Source organism: Etheostoma spectabile, unplaced genomic scaffold, assembly GCF_008692095.1.
Source record: "Etheostoma spectabile isolate EspeVRDwgs_2016 unplaced genomic scaffold, UIUC_Espe_1.0 scaffold00018528, whole genome shotgun sequence".
Taxonomy (NCBI): domain Eukaryota; kingdom Metazoa; phylum Chordata; class Actinopteri; order Perciformes; family Percidae; genus Etheostoma; species Etheostoma spectabile.
In genome coordinates, this window is record NW_022604307.1 from 232,642 (window position 1) to 251,122 (window position 18,481).

General features: G+C 40.7%; 4 non-coding genes across 4 annotated transcripts; 2 read left to right on the forward strand and 2 right to left on the reverse strand.

Moving 5' to 3' along the window:
- Positions 1 to 3,316: 3,316 nt before the first annotated feature.
- trnal-aag (transfer RNA leucine (anticodon AAG)) lies at positions 3,317 to 3,398 on the forward strand. The gene has a single exon. It is a non-coding gene; the product is annotated as a tRNA-Leu (tRNA).
- Positions 3,399 to 4,757: 1,359 nt separating this feature from the next.
- On the forward strand, positions 4,758 to 4,839 carry trnas-uga (transfer RNA serine (anticodon UGA)). The gene has a single exon. It is a non-coding gene; the product is annotated as a tRNA-Ser (tRNA).
- Positions 4,840 to 7,010: 2,171 nt separating this feature from the next.
- trnat-agu (transfer RNA threonine (anticodon AGU)) lies at positions 7,011 to 7,084 on the reverse strand. Its single transcript has one exon. It is a non-coding gene; the product is annotated as a tRNA-Thr (tRNA).
- A 1,658-nt stretch (positions 7,085 to 8,742) lies between these two features.
- Positions 8,743 to 8,814, reverse strand: trnaq-uug (transfer RNA glutamine (anticodon UUG)). Its single transcript has one exon. It is a non-coding gene; the product is annotated as a tRNA-Gln (tRNA).
- Positions 8,815 to 18,481: the final 9,667 nt, after the last annotated feature.

The window sequence follows — 18,481 nt, forward strand, 5'->3', positions numbered from 1 at the left end:
TTGTACTAACCTTCTGAAAAAGGCTCAGGATGCTGCAAATGTTGGCGTAATAAGAAACTGGCTGGAGGATTTAAGACAATTTGTTGAATTAATCAAATTTGAACATATGTGTCTGTGGCTTGTTTATCTTTACGTTAATTCCTCACCTGGCCTCGGACACATTCCTATGGTTTGATAAAGTATTTGTTAGCCTTCAACGTATCATTGCACTTACAATGAGTGAAGCTGTTCTCAGTTTAGGTCATCCTGTACGCCTCTTCTCCAGTTTTTCCTGCATCCCTCATGTGTCACATACTGAGACAAGATTGGCACGTGGGACTGCTGGGATTTGTTGAAGTCGCGGAAGATTCCGGTTCTTGGTCAAATTTACAGAAAAGTTCCAGTGATTGGTCAAAATTGGGGGTCGCACCAAAGTCACGGTGATTGGTTGAATTTGTGTGAATTGTACAATTACGACATTGCGAAATGCTGGAGGGACTGACACACACAGTTATGTTCAGATTAATAGTGAATAAAACAGTGAATAATGCTCAAAATCATCCTTAGAATAACTTTTAATTCCATAACATAAATACAATGGGAAGGCTGCACATTCAATTCCAAATCACACTTATGACCTCAATAGTGTATGTGTGTGAGTGAGACTGTATGTGTGTGTGTTTGTCTGTGTGTGTGTGTATGCGTCTTTGTGTGTCTTTGTATGTGTGTATATATGTTTCTGTGTGTGCTTGTGTGTGTGTACGTGATAATGTATGTGGGTGTGTGTGAGAGTGTATATGTGTGTACGTGTGTGTGTGTGTGTGTGTGTGTAACATGGTCGCCTGGAAGTCCTCCTGGTGTTCTGACACTGTCGAGATAAACCTCTTTAAACCATATTATTCTGCTTTTTACCCTGCTGCCTTGTGGTTCAAGTTCCAAAAGACGAGCTCCAATAAGCTGCGGGTCTATGCTAATGACGGCTGTATATATATATATATATATATATATATATATATATATATACATATATACGTGTATGTGTGGGTCCCTTCTAATGACGGCTGGTGTCTTCTACTCAGGAAACCCAGGTGGTGTAGTGCAGGTGTAGTTCTGTCCAGAAGGAGTTATTCCATGCTCTGCTTTACTGAGGAATCTGATGTAGAACTGGATTGGTCTGTGGCCGGGTGGATCATGGGGGGAGAGCGGGCACACGTGTATTTTGAGGTTTATGCCTCGACGCAGAGACTGGCCCGAGGTCCGGTGCTTTGTGATACCAGTCCCCTGATGGGATTACTGGTAGAGCGGCCATCTTTAATTGGTGCCTGTTCTTGTGTATTTGTCTTTTTATTTAGTTTTTGTTTTATGGACCAGGAGTCTAATAATAAAGGCTAAGTATTGTGTAATCAGCTTCTACAATCATATCAGCACCATCAGGGCCGGCCTGTGGTTTAGGCAGTATAGGCAAATGCTAAGGGCGCAAACCACCAGGGGGCGCCCGGCCTGTGCTGTACCTGTACCTGTACCTGTATAACGTCACCTTAATTAAAAATAAATAAGCCCGACTTCCTTTACCTGCATCTAAATCTCATAATGTCAAAGCGTCCTAAACTGTCTGGTGCCCAGGGGAGGAAAAAAAGAAAAGAAGAGGAGGAAAAACGTGACAAAGACAGAGGTAATGTTACAGTAAAGGTGATGATGATAATGATATTATTTTGCTGTTGCAGAACAATGATCGATAATAGCATTAGCCGTTAGCATGACATAGTTGGCTAATCAATAAATAGCGAGCGCTATCTGTTAGTTTTAACATCAGTTAATGTTATGGAAGGGTTGTTGGAAAATAGTGATTTAAATGCCCCCCCTCTTGCCATCCTCAGGCAAATGTGTATATATTAGATTTATTAAGCAGATATTATAATATTAATTGCATTGACATGGTTATTTTACCTTTTCCCAGGTGGTAATAGTCGTTCAAAGTACTACTAATTTTTCCTACTTATAAGCCTAGCTATTAGCTGTGTTATAGCTCATATTATCTTAAGTGTGTTCATCATGTTAAACTATGTTAGTGTTAAAATGTACATCATTAATGTTACAGCAAAGTTAGCATTCCCACATGCTATAGTATATTCTTCTGCAGTTTACCGATCCATTGCATTATTCTAATTAGCATTTCACTTTAATAACAATAAATTACAGTAATAATTTTTGTAATCCAAAATGTATATTGTATATTATAAACAATAGTGTACATCATGCATGCATCTCTTTTTTGTTTATATTATTTAATTTAATTTTACTTTATTCTTGAAATAATGTTTATTATTAGACTGGGGTCACATATTCCTCTTCTGTCTACAGATGCACTGCTGAGGTTTCTCAGTCAAACCCCTGCAAATCATCTCACCTCAGCAGCACCACCCAGCACTGAAGAAGAACAGAGTTGGTTCACAGAGGTCCATTTCAAGTAGAAAATAGCTTTACATTCCCTAAAACAAAAGACGGACGAAGGTGTCAGCATGACTATTTTAACAGACTCTTAATCAATGGAGAAAAAGTCAGAAGAAGCTGGCTTATGTACTCTACAAAAGACCATAGCTTGCACTGCTTCTGTTGCAAACATTTCTCTAAAAGAGAGTACAAACTTAACAGGGAAGGACTAAAGGACTGGAAAAATGCAAGTCACTTGCTCAAGGTCCATGAGGATAGCCAGGAGCATAATGCTCACATGGCAACATGGAAGTGTAATAATTTCTATAGGTTATTTATATTGTATTTACGTTAATGTCACTTGTTTAAACTTTTTTGGTAGTATTTTAATTTAATACTTTATATAAGCTATTTATATTGTATTTCAGATATTGAGTTCATTTGTTTTGTTTCTTTAATTATTTTTAAGTTTTTTTAATGTGAATATTGTTTTATGTAAATAAAAAATGTCCAAGACAAATCTTTTTAGTTTCTTGTGAGTATATGTACACTAGCAGACATGCAAGTACTGTACAGTGATGCAAAGGGGCGCCACCTAAAATCTTGCCTAGGGCACCAAATTGTTTAGGGCCGGGCCTGGAGATAACACAATATTTCTCATGAAGGCACATCTGACAACCACATTGTATCACAACGTCCAATCTTGTGCCTTTGTTATGCAAATACTCTGGAAGTCTACTTATAGAGCAAATGCGTTTCCCTTTTAACCTATTGATTATAAAACACCTGTCTGAGAATGTTGATCTCAGAAATAACCATAGAATCACAACTTCCATTCATGTGCTTGAGCAAGTGGTTGACCACCAGCAAGTCACTGTATTTTTATTTTGGGGAAGTGATATTTGCAGGTAGTGTGGCCGAGCGGTCTAAGGCGCTGGATTAAGGCTCTAGTCTCTTTGGAGGCGTGGGTTCAAATCCCACCACTGCCATTTGCTGAAATGTTACATACATTGGCACACTCCTTGCTGAGGATTAGCTAAACCTGACTTTCCAGCACCTTGGAGTAGAGTTTACCAAGGAGGCTGAGCAGTGTGATACTCCTGTAATGGGCAGATGCCATTCTTCTTGAAGAGGGGAACCACCACCCTGGTCTGCCACTCCTTAGGCACTGCCACAGACCTCCACGCAATGTTGAAGAGGTGTGTCAACCAAGACAGCCTCTCCTTACAATATTTCTCAACAAATTTAATCAATCCCTGGGGCCACTGTGGAGTTCTTTTACCTGATTTGATAAAACATTAGATCTCTTTTATGGTTCAAACAAGGGAGCATATCAATCAATCAAGCTGCCTCCACGAGGATCCACAGACACAGGCAGTGGACTACAATATGCACTTTGCCCGTGTCTGGTATTACTAATCCAATTGAATAGGTTATGAACACTGCAAACAGGTATAGCACCACTTTTTGAAGCCATACACAACATTAACATTACATATTTCACCCAGGTCTCCTCTCTTGGAGTTTGGAGAGAGGGCATGTGACCAAAGTGAGGGCTCTGACACAGAGAGGGATATTCCAGAGGGTGAGGAGGATGAAGAAGAGGGTGAGGTGGATGAAGAAACATAAATGGGACAGAGAGAGGAACAGCCAGAGGGACAGCAAGTGGATCCATGTGGATCAAGTACTGCACCATCAGGTTTGTGATGAAGAAGGTTCTTACTATTTTCAAAGCAGTGCAATTACAATTTCATTGTAGGTCTACTGTGTGTCCTTAAAATGGTGCTTTCTGCTGTCAAATTCTTTTTTTGTGTCAATACGGCTCTGTTTTTTTTTTTAAGCCTACATTTTTAAATGCATGCAGGTATACATGCATACAGTGGTGTGCATGTGTTTAGGAACCCAAGTTGACTAAAAAGAGGAATTAAAAAATCATTGTTTGGTAATTGATCTTAATGCCTTAATTTAACGAAAAGGAAAAATCCAACCTTTAAGGACACCAATTGCACTGTCCAGTGATGGTGGTATAGTGGTGAGCATAGCTGCCTTCCAAGCAGTTGACCTGGATTCGATTCCCAGCCATCGCAGTAGTTTTCATTGTGTAGCTACTTGCTTTATTTGTCAAGAAGTAACCAGAAAGGTTACTTGCCCAACCCAATTTGATAAAATATTAGATCTCTGTTATGGTACAAATAAGAGAGCATATCAATCAATCAAGCTGCCTCCACGAGGATCCACAGACACAGGCAGTGCACTACGATTTGCAATTTGCCCGTGTCTGGTAACTACTAGTAACCAACTGAAAGTTTATGAACGTATGTGCAAACAGGTATACCGCTGGATTTCAGGTTGTCGTGGCCGAGTGGTTAAGGCGATGGGCTTGAAATACATTGGGGTCTCCCTGCGCAGGTTCAAATCCTGCTGACAACGAGAGGCATTCTTTAAGATTGGCAGCAAACCAATGACACAATATGGTAAATCACACATTACCGAATTGCAGATGTACCTTTGTGAGCAATATTGTGTTATCTCACAGGTACTAGAAGCCACCAGTCTCCACCAAAGTATGTCTTTTCAGTCTGTGGTACAAGATTTGCAGTGAACGTTGTATAGCAGTTCAATCATTTTGCCCAGGTTTGATTTCCAGCCATTTACAGGTTTTAAGGTTTTAAGGTTTTAAAGCTATACACAACATATTTCAATTTCCTTGCGAGAGTCATCCCAAAAGGATTAATAAAGATAAGTCTAAGTCTATCTCAGAAAAAAGTAAAAAAAACTCTGAAAATCTTCAGGGGATGTAGCTCAGTGGTAGAGCTCATGCTTTCCATGTATGAGGACCTGGCATCTCCAGCAGGTATTATGGTAGAGTCTTTAAAAGAGCTGCAAAGATATTACCTCCTGTGGTAATCTGACTGGTAGACAGCACAACAAGCACTTTAAACGTACATGTTTCTATTTACAGTATTTATTAACTGTAGTGTAATGTATTTATTGTTTTATGCTCCAGTTTGAATGGGTGTTACAGCAGGTATGAGCACTGTAGTTTCTATATTTATGGAAGAAATGAACTTGACAAACTATTAAGTTAACTCTTCAGCCGGCGGAGACATTTCACTTCAGACACTAGCAGCAACAGACGCTGTGTTAAACAACAGACTGGAAATATATTTACTGCTGGTGCAAAGTATAAGGATTAGCAGAGGTTGGTTTCGATCCATCGACCTCTGGGTTATGGGCCCAGCACGCTTCCGCTGCGCCCCTCTGCTCTGCTGTTCATACTTAGGGGCTGGACAAACAAGCCGAAATATGTCGGTCAAAGGCAGAAAGGAACTGTTCACTTCTGGCCATTAACGACAAAAAGACAAACCTGAAGAATAAAAAAAAATATTATGCATTGTCATGTTTCCTGTATTGAGTATCATTGTCAGACATAACACCATACCTTTTGACAGCGATAATTACCCCACTAACACAGAACGTTTAGAGAACGTTAGTTTTTGGTTCTCTAAAGGTTAGTTCGAACCAAACTAACGTTTAGGGAACGTTCCCTCCTGGTTATAACGTTTCCTGCTGGGATTTGGACCCAGGATCTCCTGTTTACAAGACAGGCGCTTTAACCACTAAGCTACAGCGCCTTCTACAGATGAGCCTGTCTTGCAAGAATACAATGAGCTAATGAACACGGTTGCTTCCATCCATCCATCTTCATCCAGCAGCTCCAGCAGGGGACCCCTACAAACTCCAGCAAATGAAAACAGCTGGACGTGTCCTTGACAGCTGGACGTGTTAAGGCCTCATGACTCGCTGTTCATAGGCAGGCCTACCCAGAACATCATAAGTCCTAACTATGCAATGTCTTTGAGAGATGAGAGATCCTTTCCCCAAAGCCCTGGTAAAATCCAACCTCCATGCCATAAGTCCCCTCATCACAAAGGTCATTAACCACTCCCTCCAGGCAGGCCATGTTTCATGGAAAGCCATGAAAAGCTTAAAACACAGTCCTAATTTAGTCCTCCTCAACAGTCAACATAACGTTTGCTTTGTGGCGTGTCTGTTTTTATTCCTCCCATGTTAACAGTATTGACCAATACGGTGGGCATTCTAACCTCAGCTGACACGCTCACGCCACGCACGCAGTGTGCAGGAGCCCTAAGCTTCCAAGGTAAGACTGAAGGAATTCATTATAATAAAAACTTTATAATCTTCACACTAGAGTTGCAGAGTTGCAAAAAAAAAAGTGTCTGTCTAGTCAGCAGAAGTTCCTGGGTTCAAATCCCAGCAGCACCTTGTTGTTGCAGAGATTACCTGTACTTGTTTTTAAATTGCCTGCTAATCAGATGTTGTTGTGGGCGGGGCATTAAGTCTGACTCAGTGGTGAGTGAAATGGAGCAGCTGACTGACACAGAACTGTAGTGGAGCCAAAGTAGGGCATTTATTAATTAATTTCATTAGTTCTCAGGCAAATAGAACACCTGGTGGGTATGTTATTGGTGTTTCTGTGTAAATGTAACATGCCATTTTCATTTACTACCAGGGTACTTTCAAAGGGGTTGGGTTGACATGATGATGATACGCCAAAAGAGGTAATCTTTCCAACAACAAGGTACTGCTGGGATTTGAACCCAGGATCTCCTGTTTACTAGACAGGCACTTTAACCAACTAAGCCACAGCACCTCCACGAGCAACAACCCTATTAAGTCTTAATTTGTCTTTTACCTTGTATAAGCTAAACATACAGTATACTGACTGGCAGTATTGGGAGTAACGGCTTAGCTCACCTAGGCATGGCGGATCAATCCTATCCAGTAGATAGTTTGCAGAAGAGGAATAAATACATGGCAGGCCTCTCCCTTCAGCAGTTTGAGAACGCCAGCCCACTCCTTCTCATTGGTGCTGATCATCCACATATCACCCCCATAGAGCCAGTGAAGCTCGGTCTACCAGGTGGACCACTCACCATTTTAACCAGACTGGGGGGGAACGTTTCAGGGCCCAGCACGGATCGTGGAGCAACAGCTACGGATGCAACAGTACCTTCTGACGTCCACTGTTCCTTCCAACATGGAGCTCTTCCAGATTGTTGAGAATCTCTAGCAGCTGGATGTGCTGCTATACAAAAATGAGAAAGTGGTAACCAGGTCAAGACAAGACCAGGAGGCAGTAAGTCTGCTTGAAGAGAAGACTACGCGTGTGGAGGTGGACAGAATACTCCGCTATGCTGTAACAGTTTCCCTAGCTCACCCGGCAAGGGAAAAGTACAACGCATAAAAATTAAGGTAATGGGTGGATCTCTGATATCTATCGACTATAATCTAGTCCTGCCTACTTTATTTACACAACCCCAGAATACCCTCAACCCCACAAACACCCTAATTGCCTCTAATTTAGCTCAATAAACATACCAATAAAATTAAAAGAAGACCATGGAATATAAGTGTAACTGCTTAACTGTGTAACTAATTAAACAGGATGCACCATCTTCGTCCCCATCCCTTTCTGGCAGCCATATTTGATAAGAATGGCCAAGAAACCAAAGGAGCGTATGTGAAGTAGGTAAGGGAATGTTCTGTTGAAAGTCGGTGTGCAAATGTGAGCTGATGACTGTGCAACCCTTGCAAGCGACTTATCTTATCACCCCCCCCCTCCCCCCAAAGCTACACCACCACAACAAACAGCAAAAAACAAAACAAAAACAATATCCCCAAAATCGAACCGACGCCTCCGGTGGAGACTGCGACATGAACGCAACACCTTGGACCGCTCGGCCATCCTGACTGAATATTCCAGCGTGTAGTAGGATCTCTCACAGAAATAATAATATGGTAAGTCAATTATGTTTTGATAAAGTAGGTTCTCAGTCATCCAGGTCATAGTTATCAAAGGAAGGTCTACTGTCAGCCCAAATATATGGGTGTTTATGGAGACATGGAAGAAAGTCACCAGTGTGGAAATGTGCTTGACAATGGCAACACTGGATTTGCGGGATGTGAAGGCATCTCACCGACTCTGTACCCCAATGTGCAAATCATGTGGTGGAAATAGAGATCCACCATTGTGTCTGTCCAAAATGTCCTCCTGTGTTCAGACATGTGCCTACTAGATGGGAAATAGACTGACATTTGGGTCAACATTGTGGAAATATCTTTAATATGTTCAACTAACTCTAAATTTGGAGCTCTTTTAAGTTAACATGAAGTACAGGTCACAGCTCAACATGCCACCACCAACATACTGTTTTCAGTCAAACAGCCAAGAATATTTTACCCATTAGCCTAGATGTGGACAGTGTAGAGGTTGATTTTTTTATTCCACCAGTACTCTGGCTTAAAACCAGGTTCCACCGAGACTTGAACTCGGATCACTGGATTCAAAGTCCAGAGTGCTCACCATTACACCATGGAACCACTGTTCTGAAAGGCAACATTGGTTTGCCAGGCAGCTTCTTCCATAATCTTAACACTTATGCTATTGAAGACACACAACAATTACTAACTTAAGTCATTTAGTAAGTTAAGCGTTCACACAGGATGTGGAACAAGGCAAGTCAAGAACAGGTTTTAAAGCTCTTGCCACAAACAATGAATACAGCAGTAGATAGGTCTGCTGTGTACACATGGTAACTTTACATGGGTTGATAATGCAGATGCTCACAAAAGGTGCGGCTGTACTTTTAATTCAGTATCTTGCGCAAATTAATGTCCATTATAATGCAGAGAATAGCTGGGTTCAAGCTTCCCAATACCATGTCTCTGAAATTAGTTCTAGAAGGAAACAATTCATGTAAGAAGTGGGATTTGAATCCAAGCCCCCAGTGGAGACTGCGACCTGAACGCAGCGCCTTGGAACGCTCAGCCATCCTATCTTTATCTTGTTTTTCCTTAGCTTCTTTAATAGTTTTTTTAATAAATTAATTCATAAAAAATATGACTAACATGTGATTATTTTTAATGTTATATTAATAAATAATGTTACAACTATATGGCTAAGTAAGCAATAAAACCAATAAATGAGCCCTTCTTGTTTTTGTCTCGGCAAGAAGTACTATGCTTTTGGGTCGTCTGTCCATCTCTACATCAGAATCAGAAATACTTGATTGATCCGTGAAGGGAAACTCTGGAAGAGACTGCTTCTTTGAGCCAGATTTGAACCAGTAACCTAAAGATTTTGGATTTGTGCCTCTACAGTCCTCCGCTCTACCAACTGAGCTATTGAAGGTCAACAATGGTTTTGAACGCACTTCCCATTCTTGTTAATGTGATAACACAGGACCCCCTGGAGGGAATTTCGGAATCATCAGGGGCTTTAGCTCAGTGATAGAGCGCACTTCACAGTCTCAATGCCCAGATGTATTACAAGATTTGAAGTGGACATTGTATTTCCCAGCAATGGTGGTATAATGGTGAGCATAGCTGCCTTCCAAGCAGTTGACCTGGGTTCGATTCCCAGCCATCGCAGTAGCTTTCTCTGAGTGATGTTACTTGTTTTTTTTAACAAGAAGTCAGCAGAAAGGTTACTTGCCCAACCTGGTTTGATAAAACATTAGATCTCTTTGGGCTGCATGATTATGGCCAAAATGATAATGACAATTACTTTGATCAATATGGAGATCACAATTACTTATCACAATAATTTGTTGATTTTCTACTCCAAAGTCCTGGAAAGGAAGGTTTCACCAATTGTTGAACCTCAGGTTAACAAGGAACAATCTCAGCAAGGTGATTGATGGATGATTCTAGTTACTTCACCAAGTTCAGCCCAAATGACACAGCTGTAAGACATCACCTTGGCTTCTAGCTATGTAATATAGGAAAATGGCAGTGGTGGGATTTGAACTCACGTCTCCAGAGACGTCTCTCAAAGTCTATAGCTGTAAATCTGCTCCATCACCGCCATGTTTTGAAACCATATGCAACATAAATATTACATATTTCACCTAGGTTTCTTCTGTTATTCAATGATCTCAGAAAAAAGTAAAAAGTCTGAACTCATTAAGGGGATGTAGCTCAGTGGTAGTGTGCATGCTTTGCATGTATGAGGGCCTGGGTTCAATCCCTGGCATCTCCAACAAGTGTACTGCAAAAGCCCTTATTCTGAAAGAGAAAAGCAATCAAAGGCAATCTCCTTGTGTTCATGGTAATTAATGCAAAAGTCAGTCTTAATGACCAGATGTAATGCAAGATTGCAGTAAACAGTGCATTGCCCAATGATGGTGGTATAGTTGACAAACTGTTTTTATCACTTGAGGTAAAGTTGTGGCTTAGAGCTAACCAAACATGTAATCACCGCTAACTTGTGTTTTATTTATTTTTTATTTTTTATTTTTTAACTAATGAATTATCCTGTTTTTTCAGCACTAAGATCTAATAACACCCGTACAGAGATAAGTCCTTTGTCTGATGCAATTAGGAGATCATTAGTCATTTTCACAAGTGCTGTCTCTGTGCTATTTGCTTCCTGCTTCTTACAGTGCAGACGCTTTGCTGCTTGCTCCTGCCTCTGCTTGCATATTTTTGCTGATAATCTTGCTTTTCCTCTGAGAGAAACTATGAGCAGCGGCTCTTGGACACTTAAAAAACACTGGACTATACATTGTTTGTAGACATAGTAGGCTATTGCCATATTTTAACATTTTTCTGCGTGAGTGTGGCCTACCAATAGCTCAAGCATGTCCTACAGTGACTGTAGCTAAAAGCTAATTAGCAGCAAGATGCCTCCTTTCTCCACGGATGACTACTACAAACTCCTTCAGAAGATTGCACTTCTGGAAACCAAGGTTCACCTACTAGAAGTGAACGTGGAAGTTAACGGATCTTGTGGAAATGACACCACCTTACCATGGACCCATAACAATGGACAAAAGCATGCTAACACACGGCTAATTAGCACCAACAAAGCTACAAAGAAACAGGAGGGCTGTGGAACAGGTAACAAATCAACAAGTGGTACTCCTCCCTGGATCAAATCTGGTGCGAAACCTAAGAAAAAAATCAAAAAATAATTTTCCTGGGAAATGGGAGGACGACTAACGGGCAGGGCACAGCGCCCTGAGATTTGTGATGTGACCGGCTGGCCTGCATTATCTTCCGGGCAGAGCGCCTCTTCAACCCCTCTACCTAGTAGGACACAGCCGTGGACAGCTGCAAAAGGGAAAATAAGCAACTGTGAAGAACATTATTCTGCATATAGGGTCACGTGATGTTGTAAAGCAACAGTCTGAATTGCAGAAACTGGAGTTTAGGGAACTGCTGGACAGTGTCAGCCCCCTAAACGCAGATGTGTTTATCAGTGGTCCTATACCGCCAGTCAGAAGAGGAGATGAGAGATTCAGCCGACTGTTGGCACTAAACAAATGGCTTTCAACTGAATGTACCGTCCACTCTCTGCAGTTCATTGACAATTTTAACATTTTCTGGGAGCGCAGACATCTTTTTAAAGCAGATAGACTTTCCCTTAACAACCCAGGAGTAAAGCTGTTCACCTCTAATCTGCTTTACTTTCTGCGCTACACATCTGCTCCCTCTGCCAAGGACACGAGACAAGACAAATCAAAACAAAAGGAAGACACAACAAAGTGCGGCAGCGATCCAGCACAGCCCCCACCTGTGCAAAGATTTGACCCTGGGAGACCAGAGAGCAGAGACACGAAACCTCCACTCCCCTCTTCACCCGTCCAGCACCCCTCAAACCTTCCCAACCCCGAACCTTCTGAGGATTCATCGCTGTCTCTACTGATGTCTCCACACACCCTTTCCCTTTCCCCCATCAATTATACACCCCTTCCTACCCCCATGGCTCAACCCCGGGCAAAAGTAAAACGCCAAGCACCACTACCAGGATGTCAGAAAACTCCTTCCCCCCAGACTGATAAGGACGCTTGTGTGCAAAATCTCGCAAGCACTATCTGATATGTGCCGGGCCTTGGCTCCAGGACTAGTGATACTAATTACTCTTTCCAAGACAAGCCTGGGCCCTGTGGATTCAATTCTTCCTCAATTTATGTTGTGATAGGTAATAGAAAAAGAATGGCGAATAAGCACTTAACTGCAAACTTAGCAAATTTAGCATCCATTCCTCGTCAGCTCCCAAAAAATGAAAACACACTAACACTAGCCTTACTAAACGTCAGGTCTTTGGCAGGAAAATCATTTTTAATCAACGATTTTATTATTAAGCACAATCTAGATTTTGGCTTTAGACACTGGCTTCCTGTGTCTCAAAGAATTGATTTCAAAGTACTCTTGCTAGTTTATAAATCCCTTAACGGTTTAGGTCCAAAATACATTTCTGATCTGCTACTACACTATGACCCCCCCAGACCTCTCAGGTCATCTGGGACAGGTCTACTTTCTGTCCCCAGAGTCGGAACTAAACAGGGTGAAGCAGCTTTCAGTTTCTATGCTCCTCATATCTGGAATAAACTCCCAGAAACCTGTAGATCCGCTGCTACTCTCAGTTCTTTTAAATCAAGGCTGAAGACCTTCCTTTTTGATGCTGCCTTTCTTTAAATGACTGCTCATTTCTTTAAATTTCTTATGCTGCACTGTAACTTTTATTCTTGTGTTTTATGTGTCTATTTTTTAACTGTCTATTCATGTGTTTTACCGGTTTTATTTTTATTTTTATTTATTTTTTTAACTGTCTATTCATGCGTTTTACCGGTTTTTAATGCTTATGATTTTTAACTGTTTTTACTTGTGTTTTATCTGTTTAACTGATTTTTTGTAAAGATCTTTGAATTGCCCTGTTGCTGAAATGTGCTATACAAATAAAGCTTTGCCTTGCCTAGGTAATAGTGTGGTTCATTGGTAACATGGCGCCCTCTGGTGACGTCAGCAGGAACTACAAGCAGAACGCCAAACATCTTCACATATTAAAACATGTTCCCAGCTTTTCTAGTAGTTTCATTTCTAAGTTTTTATCTTACACACTCATCCCACTGTTTAAATTAGACTTTATTCCATGTAATGTGTTAATGTGGTAATACCACATCCCTTTGTCTGAATGGTTTCCATATTACTGTGATGTAGTGATGTGCAGCAGCAGGTGGAGGTGATGGAGCTGGGAGAATCTGGTCCTCTGAGATGAAGTGAAGGACCAAAGCTGCAGCATTGCTGCTGTGTGCTCTCATGGTGTTTGATGCAGAGAGCCGACCGACTCCAGGCTGCTAACAGCTTCCTCCACGTCCTCACAACATCTCCAACATATTCATATTCATCTCAACACCTCCATCATATTTTGAATTAATAGAAGGGTCCGGCGGGGGGGGGGGAGCCCTATCTCCCACTTCTTATTTATTTCAGTCAAAATTATTGTCATTTAAAATGATACGACAGAATTTTTGAAGGAATCTCAAGTTTGGTAAAGCGTTAAAATGTCCCAGTTTAATGTGATTTATTAGACAGGGACAGTGTTCATTAATTAACATCGTTGGAAATGCACCAGAACTAGCCAAAAGGCTATTTTTCATCCGTTGTCCTGGGACACATCTTAAAATTGTCTCCCTAAGAAAAACAAGATTACAGTCAACAATCCAAATATAAAAAGTAATAAAACAGATAAAACTCCATTGAGAAATACAATGTACAAGTTTGCTATTAGCAATTATCAGCTATTACTGACATTAGGGTAAAAAATAATTATAATACACATTGACACAACAGAGACAGAAGTTGCAGATGACATTACACTTTTTTTTTTTAAAGGACAATAACCAGTGTTTTTCCTCTATGACCTCGATAGAACCAATTTTCCAAGGCTTGAGGTTTAAGATTGAATATTTCCAAATCTTATCTCTGCATAGTTGTGATGATTGTGAAATACCCCAGTTAAAGATTTTAGTAAGGATCTGTGCATATGAAGAACTTGAATCCTTATTGCTAGACAACATCTACATTTTTAAAGATGCATTATTGTATTAAATAAACATGTATTATTATTATTTTTTCTCTCCTCTCCAAAGCACACCAGGAGATGGAGCCAATGGTTTTATTAAAGCACTAAAAAAACTTACAGGCAACAGTGTCCAGGAAACGGCCGGCAACGGGAAAAACAGGCAGTTGTCAAAAATCCCCAAGAATCAGGAACATAGGAACACAGAAACAGGGAAAAACCGCTGGAAGGACCACAGACGCCCCCCCACAGGAGGAAAGGGAAGACTGAACTTAATACACAAGATAGGGAGACAATGAGGCACAGGTGTAACACCTGTGGGGGGGGGGGTACAGGGCGGGGGGGTCAGGGCGGGGGGGGACACAGGTGATCACACAGGTGGGAAAGCAGGAGACAGGAAGTTAAACAAGACATAACATGGGAGAACAGAAAAACTACAAAATATAACATAAAGAACTACAACAGAAAACCCCCATCATGACAGATGTTGGAATTTAAAATGTCATATGTGTTTAAACATTGTGTGATTTGTATTATACATTTTAGCTAAAAGGTAAAAGCATTATTTCAACATAAATGAAGACATGTTGGTCATGCATTAAGTTTGTTGTTATAAGTATATAGTTTGTTGTTTGTTGCATTAAGTTGTTTTGCAATACTCTGTTCTAGAACATAAGATGTTCTGGTATATTCCATTAGAATCCAGCTCTCCTGTGTCAGATGTGTCAGAAGCTAAATTGATTGTTAGGGACCATCCTGAATTTGGTTTCAGTCCCTCTTTTACGTCCACTGTTCTTTTGCTCTGCAGGTCCTAAACTGAGGGTCAAAAACTTTCAGTCACATTCCAACTGAAAGATAACAAATAAGCACACAAACACATCACTGTCTAGAGACCACAGCCTTTGTGGATAAGACTAGGGGTCCAAGAGTCAAAGAGCCAGACAAATTTGGGGGAGAGCTGTTAGCTTGACTCTGTATTTGTCACAGTAAATCCTATGTAATAAAATGGATTCAAACATCAACATCTGAGATTTTGTCTACTAATTGACTGAACCCTGAGACCGGAGCAGGATTTAGCTCCAACACAGACGACCTATATCTCGTTTTATTCTTATTTGGAAATGATTCAACAGCCACTGATGGAACAAAAAGCTTTGGATTTGGAAAAATAAGTCCCATAAGATAAAGAAAGATGGACTTTCCAGTAGTAAAGCAGGAGGAGGTCTGGAAGGGCTCCACTTTATTAACACTCAACACCTTTAAAGATATTTGGTTAAAAAGACGTCTTAAAAAGCCCTCAGTCCATTTAGTATTGCATCCCAAAAACTCTTTAAAATGTCATTTTCTATCAAATAAATCACCGTTTAACCCTCCTGTTGTCCTCGGGTCACATTTGACACATTTTCAAAAAGTTTATATATCATAAATTTGGGTTTCTTTCAACCAAATTTAGAAAACCAATAAGGTGGATGGTTCCCTTCAACCATTACTCTTCACAAGATAAGACAAGATAATTACTGCATCTCCACCGAGATACAGCCCGCCCCCCCGACATCCCCAGATCCCATAGATCATTGCTTTTCCTTCTGAAGGTGGTTTATTTTGTGCTTTATAAAGTAATTGTGCAGTCTTTAATTCTACCAGACCCATTTTCTTTGTTGTTGAACATTTTATTTAAACATTTTAATCATTTTACGTAACATTGCCTGACAGATATATAAAAGTAATAAAGCAATGACAGGCCATATAGGTTATGAAAAAGGAGGAAAGACAAGAGATTAAACTTGAAAATTCCACAGACATTTTAACAATGTGCCTACTACTTGCACATCCTAAAAATAAACTACAAATAATAAAAGTGTTATGTGTCTTCACCCTTCAGAGACCTTTTTAAAACCTATTTAAGACCTTTCTGATTACCAGGAAAAGCTATGAAGTAGCTAGCGCTAAACCAACCAGACTCCATTTAAAAAACAGTACTTTTAGCGCGTTTATTTACATAAAGGAAGTGTGTGTTACGATGCTAAAATGACTGATTATTTACATGGAGTCTGGTGGGTGTGGTCCATCGTGACATCATGTTAGCTGACAGATAACTCTTCTTCTCCTTCCTTCCTATCCTCCTCCTCTCCCAGTCTGTCTTCTATCAAACATCTGTTGGTGTTGAGGCCTGAAGTCAGTTAGGAGTCAGTCAGTCGGTCAGTTAGGAGTCAGTCAGTTGGTCAGTTAGTCCATCATGACATCATTTCAGCTGACCAATAACACCTCTTCTCCTTGTTGCTATGGTGATTTCTACAGTGAAGAATCCAGATATTTCTTTTTCTATGTTTTCTATCGGCAGTTGGTGCGAATAGAGCGAAAAGTTTACGTTCGATGGACTCCATAGACATGTCTGCGACCGGCACAAGATTTCCTACATTTTGACCAATAATGATGTATAAAGACTGAAACTGGAGGAATTTGTTTGAAAAACTTTTAGAGAATCATACTGCAGCCCACCTCTATCTCTCACCATCCACCACATACACACACATTGGAAAATCTGAGACGGTCTGAAAACGGAACGATATGTAAACTGTGATTTGGGAGAAACCGTGCTTGATATCTGAACGTCCATTAAGCCCAATAAACACCAAAGTCTTGTCTTCGGTTTAAACTTTTAATCATGTTTCTACGTTAAAGTATGGCGGTACAGCACGGTCCCAAAGAGAGGGGGTTTTGATCGATGTTAAGCGATTTCCCAAACATTTCCCATTAAAGTCTATGAGAAATCTTTCTTCGTTTTTTGCCGATTTCATGAAAACCGCGCGGCAAATCTATTTGAAAAGTCATAGCCCCCCATGCCCGATCATTACACACGTTTTGATGTATTGCATGTGCTGGCAACGCTCCAGGACTAGTAGTGGGAATAACATTGGCAAATGAAGAATAATAAGTATGAGAAACAACTGATTGCTGCTATTGCAGAACACTGAATAAGCAAATGTACCACAGCATCACCACCTTGGAGGAGAAGCTCTGGCTCGGGATGGACTTGGACCGAGCCAGACCTGAACCAGAGCCAGAACCAGTCAGTGCACACAGAACCTAAACCATCAGCTGTCTGATATTACACTACATGTCATTTAGATGACAATTTTATCCAAAGTGACTTACAATTGCTATCTATATACGTCAGAGGTCCCACGCCTCTGGAGCAACTAGGGGTTCGGTGCCTGGCTCAGGGACATTGGTTGATGTCTAGTTGATGTGTTGCAGTGGGAATTGAACCCGGGGCATGTGTCATATCCACTGCATCATCACCCCCCCATCATCATGTTTGAGAAGGGCCATCCACACCAAGATCCACAACTAAAGAATTCAATACAAAATCTGTCTACTTACCCACCAGTGCATTTATGGAAATGCCCCTACCTACCTCAGTGAACTCCTCACCCCACATACCACCTCACAAAACCTCCGCTCCTCCATCTCCAACTATCGCCTGCTCCAACCAAGGACCAAACTGTCTACGATGGGAGACAGGGCTTTCCAGGCAGTCGCCGCACGGCTCTGGAACACCCTCCCAGAGACCCTAAGGGCCCCACAAACTGTGGAGACTTTTAAGAAGGGCCTAAAGACACTACTATTTCAAAAGGCCTTTTAAACAGTCATTGTGTTAATTTTAGTTTTATGGTGTTTTATTATTGCTTGTCAATTGTATCGTACTCTGCAAACTGTTTTTAACTCCCTATTAATTGTAGCACTTTGAGATTTCTTTTTGAAATGTAAAAGGCATTATAAATAAAATGTATTATTATTATTATTATTATTATCATAACTTTAAAGATGTTTTTCATCTCTTCATTTATGATTCAAAGGATTACAAAAAGGTACAAAGACAAACTGAAAATATTTAACATTTTATTCAAATTATTCCCCCCCAGTCTGAGCAGAAGCTGCTTTCCTCCAGAGACCCAGCAGCGCTGTCACTCCCCTATGTGAGCCTGATGCTCAGATTAAAACGGTTCATAACATAAATGGATACTGAAATGAGTGAAATCCATAAAATAATAAAAGTTTTCTCATTACAAACAACAACAGAATGGTGAATCATTTCAGAAACCTAGCTATCTATGGTTGATTGATGCCAACGTTCAGCTCAAAACACCATTCAACTGACAGCCTTTGTTGTGTTTGATG